At 39.3% G+C, this 6,073-nt stretch overlaps 1 pseudogene; it reads left to right on the top strand.

Annotated features, from left to right (window-relative positions):
* The first annotated feature begins 361 nt into the window (after positions 1-361).
* LOC104590365 (uncharacterized) lies at positions 362-5,169 on the top strand (annotated as a pseudogene).
* The last annotated feature ends 904 nt before the right edge of the window (positions 5,170-6,073 follow it).

The following is a 6,073-nucleotide window of genomic DNA, read 5'->3' as shown; positions in this document are numbered from 1 at the left end:
TAATATCTTGGGCTGCTTCAATGTTCTTCTGCGAAATGGGCTTCAGTTGGGAATTGGGCCTCACTACGAAAGTGCTCTATCTTTGGGCCCAGATTTGACTTCAATGTATGCCGAATCGACGAAATCCCAAAACATGAAAGTTGTAGATGTATCTCTTATCTTTCCAGTGGATCATGAATCAACCCAATCTAAGCTCGAATATGAAAGTTAGGTCTAGATTACTGATCACTGCTGAAACTGTGAAAACCCATCCGATTTGTCTTTCTTTGCTCCTGATGCCTTCTTTCATGCCCTGAACAGAAATATGAGTCCAATTAGGTGCTAATTCAGTATAAAAGACATAATAATTGGGGATAAAAATATGATAAATTCTACTCGCATCATATTCCTAGAAAAGTACTTCCCAGCTTCAAGGGTGGCCAATATCAGAAAAGAAATCTGCGGTATAAGGCAATACAACAAGGAGTCCCTACATGAATACTGGGAACACTTTAAGAAGTTATGTGCAAGCTGTCCCCATCATCAAATCAGCGAACAACTACTTATTCAGTATTTTTATGAGGGACTTCAACCTATTGATAGGAGCATGATCAATGCTGCTAGTGGAGGGGCTTTAGTAGATAAAACTCCCGAGGCCGCGAGAAATCTGATTGCAAATATGGTGGCCAATTCTCAGCAGTTCGGCTATAGGTTTAACCCTCCAGCAAAGCATGCTAATGAGGTAAATATCTCTTCCCTAGAACAACAAATTGCAAGTCTGACCTCTCTTGTTCATCAAATGGCTGCAGGTAATATGCAAACGGTGAAGGCTTGTGGGATATGTTCGATAATAGGGCATCCAATGGATATGTGCCCAACTCTTCAAGAGGAGCCCGTTGAGCAAGTAAATGCGGCAGGTGGTTTTCTAGGGCAACCACAAAGGAAATATGATCCCTATTCAAACACGTATAATCCGAGAAGGAGGGATCACCCCAATCTCAGCTATGGGAATCCACAAAAATGCCAAACTTTTCAGCCATATCAGTTGCACCCCCCTAGACAACAACCAGCCCAAACTTCTGATTCAGGTATGTCTTTAGATGATATTGTTAAATCTCTTGCCACTAATACTTTGTTATTTCAACAGGAGATGAAACAATTTTAGTAAGAGACAAAGGCCAGTATCCAACGCTTGGATAATCAGATGGGCTAGATGGCGACCGCAATTAATCGGTTAGAGGTGCAAAGTTTGAGGAAATTACCCTCTCAACCGATTGTGAACCCAAAAGAAAATGCAAGTGCGATTGTTTTGAGAAGAGGTAAAGAGGTTGATGCACCAGCAAGGGCAGCCCCCGCATTGTCGAATTAAGGAAAGGAGAAAGAAATCATTCCCGATGACGATGAAGTACCCAAGTGTAAGTTTCCTCCTTTTTCTGACTATAAATCGGTACCTCCTTTTCCTAATGCTTTAGCAGGTTCTAAAAAAGAAGATCAGTTCAAAGAATTCTATGAAACTTTCCGTAGATGCGAGGTAAACATTGCACTCTTAGATGCTATTAAACAAGTACATTGTTATGCTAAATTTCTGAAAGAATTATGTACACACAAGAGGAGATAGAAACTAAAAGGATGTGAAAAGGTGAGAGTAGGGGAGAATGTTTCTGTAGTTATTCAAAGAAAACTCCCTACAAAGTGCAAGGATCCAGGTATGTTCACTATCCCCTGCATGATAGGTAACACTAGAATTAAGAAGGCCATGTTAGACTTACGAGCTTCCATTAATGTCATGCCATGTTCTATATATGCTTCTTTGAAACTTGGACCTTTAAATAAAACTGGTGTTGTGATTCAATTGGCTGATAGATCCAATGCCTATCCTAAGGGTGTAGTTGAGGATGTTCATGTGAAAGTAAATGATTAGGTTTTTCTTGCTGATTTTTATGTGCTTGATATGGATAATAGTGATCAAACCACTCCTATTTTGCTAGGAAGACCATTTTTAAAGACATCCAAGACTAAGATAGATGTTTATAATGGCACACTCACCATGGAATTTGATGGTGAAATTGTTAAATTTAATATTTATGATGCCATGAAATATCCTACTGATGATGATCCTATTTGTTCTGTTGATGCCATAGACTCTTTGGCATAGGAGGTCCTCGAACTCGAAGGGAAGGATGGATTGGAAGTCTCCATTAGTAAGCATCTTGAGAAAGAGGAGCCAATGCTGAATGTTGATTTGCAGGAAACTGTTGCAGCATTGGATAATTCTCCGGAGTTACCACAGTCAGGTAATGCTCCTAATATTTTGTTGTTGATTCCTATAAGAGACTTTTACCCTCTGTTTTGCAGGCCCCCATTCCAGAATTGAAGTCTCTCCCTAGTCACCTCAAGTACATATTCCTTGGAGATGGAGAGGCATTACCGGTGATCATCTCTAGTAGCCTTAGTGCACCACAAGAAGAGAAGCTTGTGCAAGTTCTTAAGGAGCATAAGACGGCTATCGGTTGGACGATTGTGGATATCAAAGGAATCAGCCCGTCTACATGCATGTACCGCATCCTGCTTGAAGAAGGAGCAAACCCTTCCTCAAACTTCTTGAAGTCAGTGTGATCTACCTCATTTCGGACAACAGCTGGATTAGCCCGGTTCAAGTGGTCCCCAAAAAGACGGGAATAACTATGGTGAAAAATCAAAATGATGAATTGGTTCCCACCCGTATTCAGAATGGGTGGTGGGTTTGTATAGATTATAGAAAATTAAACACTGTAACTTGCAAAGACCACTTTCCTTTACCTTTTATTGATCAAATGCTTGAAATGTTAGCTGGTCATTCTTACTATTGTTTCCTTGATGGCTATACAGGGTATTTTCAGATTGCAATTGCTCAAGAAGATCAAGAAAAGACAACTTTCACATGCCCATTTGGAACCTTTGCATACTGCCGTGTACCCTTTGGCCTTTGCAATGCCCCATCCACTTTCCAAAGGTGTATGCTAAGCATATTTTCAGATTACATTGAGAATATCATAGAAGTCTTTATGGATGATTTCATAGTTTATGGAGACTCCTTTGGTAACTGTTTGCATAACCTTACACTTGTAGCTAACCTTGTGCTGAATTCTGAAAAATGATATTTCAGGTTGAACAAGGTATAGTTTTGGGTCATGTTGTTTCATCTAGGGGAATTGGGGTAGATAAATCTAAAGTTGACATTATTCATTTTTTACCTTATCCCACTAGTGTGCAAGAGGTTTGTTCTTTCCTTGGACATGCAGGTTTTTACAAGAGATTCATCAAAGACTTCTCCAAAACAGCATTACCCCTATGCAGGTTGTTACAAAAGGATGAGGCTTTTGAGTTTGATGAGGCGTGTAAAAATGCTTTCGATAAGCTGAAAGAACTATTGACTTCTACCCCAATCATCCAGCCTCCCGATTGGAATGTTCCCTTCGAGATCATGTGCAATGCAAGTGACCATGTCGTAGGCGCCATTTTGGGTCAAAGAATTGGGAAAGCATCTCATGCCATTTATTATGCCTTGAAAACTATGAATGATACTCAGAGAAATTACTCCACCACTGAGAAGGAGCTTTTAGCTATTGTTTTTGCTTTAGAAAAGTTTCGGTCTTATTTGCTTGGTACTAAAGTCATTGTTTATTCTGATCATGCAGCTATTCGTTATTTGATGACAAAGAAGGAGGCAAAACCAAGATTAATAAGATGGATACTGCTCTTGAGCGAATTCGATTTGGAGATCAAAGACAAAAAGAGTGCAGAAAATTATGTAGCCGATCACTTGAGTCGTTTGGTTCACATGGAGGATGAACATCCTCTACAAGAGATGTTCCCTGATGAGCAATTGTTCTCGGAAAATGAGACATCACCTTGGTATGCGAATATTGTGAATTATCTGGTTACTAATGCCTTGCCACTTGGTTTGTCTAAAACTCAAAGAGATAAGATCAAAAGTGATGCCAAATACTATGTGTGGGATGACCCATACTTATGGAAGCACTGTGCAGATCAAGTGATAAAAAGGTGCGTACCTGAAGATGAGATTGTTTCTGTTCTAACATTTTGTCACTCATATGCTTGTGGAGGTCACTTTGGAGCTATAAGAGGACAGCAAGAAAAGTGCTCGAATGTGGTTTCTATTGGCCGTGGTTATTTTGAGACTCATATCTTTTCTGTAAGTCATGATATCATTGTCAAAAGGCAGGTAATATATCCCAAAGGAATGAGATGCCACAAACCCCCATAATGTTTTGTGAAATTTTTTATGTTTAGGGCATCGATTTCATGGGACCTTTCCCTGTATCATTCGGTTATGTTTACATTTTACTTGCTGTCGATTATGTCTCGAAATAGGTGGAAGCCAAAGCCATCAGGACTGAAGATTCTATGGTTGTTATAGGTTTTATCAAGTCTAACATCTTCTCCAGGTTTGGGATCCCAAGAGCTCTGATAAGTGACCGAGGCACTCACTTTTATAATCGAACTGTGGAGGCTTTCCTATGAAAGTACCATGTGACCCACAAAGTGTCAACTGCCTACCATCCGCAAACTAGTGGACAAACGGAAGTGTCAAATCGAGAGATCAAGTCCATCCTTGAAAAGATGGTCAATCCAAGTAGAAAAGACTAGAGTTTGCAGTTGGATGATGCTTTGTGGGCATATAGGACTGCATACAAGATGCCCATTGGTATGTCACTCTATCGATTGGTGTTTGGGAAACCATGCCACCTTCTAGTTGAGCTAGAACACAAGGCTTATTAGGCTATCAAGAGTCTCAACATGAAAATGGATGAAAGTGGAGAACACCGGAAGTTGCAACTACAAGAGCTGGAGGAGATTCGGAATGATGCCTATGAAAGTGCAAGAATTTACAAGGAAAAGACGAAAGCCTTTCATGACAAAATGATCTCCAGGAAGGAGTTTAAAGTCGGTCAAAAAGTCCTTCTTTACCATTCACAGCTTCATCTATTTCCGGGTAAGCTACAATCTCGGTGGATTGGACCCTTTGTTGTTACTAATGTTTTTCCCCATGGTGCAATTGAGATTCAAAGTCTAGCAACTTCCAAAATGTTCAAGGTGAATGGCCATAGACTCAAGAATTTCTATGAAGGCTTCCGGGTAGAACATGTGGAACAATTGGACCTAGAGGATCCAGTTTATGCTGATTAAAAAAGGGGAAGTTTGCTTTTTCTTTTTCTCTTCTTTTTTTGTTTTTGCATTTATAGTTTAGTTGTTTCTGCCCTTTCTTTGCATTTTACCCTACATTGGGGACAATGTAAATTTTAAGTGTGGGGGAGGGGATTTAGGTTAGAATTTAGGTTGCATTTTAAAATTTAATTTAGGTTGTGTTTTTCAGAATTTGTTCTAAAAAAAAAAAAAAAAAAAAAAGCTCAACTCTTTTGGAATCAATTGAAACAATGTTCTAGGACAACTTTTGTGAACTTAGTAAAGAAATATGATTAGGGAATACAGGATTCACCTGAAGCCATCCCCTTTTTAAGCTAGTCCTAAATCTAGGTTTAAGTAAATAGGGTAAATATTTTACCAAGCAATTCAATTGGTAGGACGGAGCATAAAATGCACCTACCAACAAAGCAATTCAATAGTAGGATGGAGCATAAAATGCACCTACTAGCCAGCAATTCAAACAGTAGGACGGAGCATAAAATGCACCTATTGACCAAGTAATCCTAACAGTGGGATGGAGCATAAAATGCATCATCTGACTAAGTCCTGAAAGTGAGATGGAGCATAAAATGCACTCACTTCCACCAAGAAAAAAAAAATGTTTTCCCTAGTTTACTACCTGGTTTGTAGTAGCAAAAATTGGATTGGTTGATGGATGAGTCATGTATAACATGGTCCTGTGGATTTAACGGTTTGCAATAGTTAACCTAGAACATTTGTGGAAAAAGATGAAGGAAGATTGAGTTTAAACTTTGGTAGAATAGTTTGCTTAGTTTGCTTAAGTTCTGTCTTGCCCGAGGACGGGCAAGGTCTAAGTGTGGGGGGATTTTATGAGAACGAAAAATATCATATTTTCTCCCTTAATAATTAGCCTTTTATGTTTATT

The sequence above is a fragment of the Nelumbo nucifera genome, chromosome 1 (assembly GCF_055504915.1).
Source record: "Nelumbo nucifera cultivar China Antique chromosome 1, China Antique-T2T, whole genome shotgun sequence".
Taxonomy (NCBI): Eukaryota; Viridiplantae; Streptophyta; class Magnoliopsida; order Proteales; family Nelumbonaceae; genus Nelumbo; species Nelumbo nucifera.
Note: the sequence above shows the minus strand (reverse complement) of the source record. Positions and strands in the feature narration are given on the sequence as shown.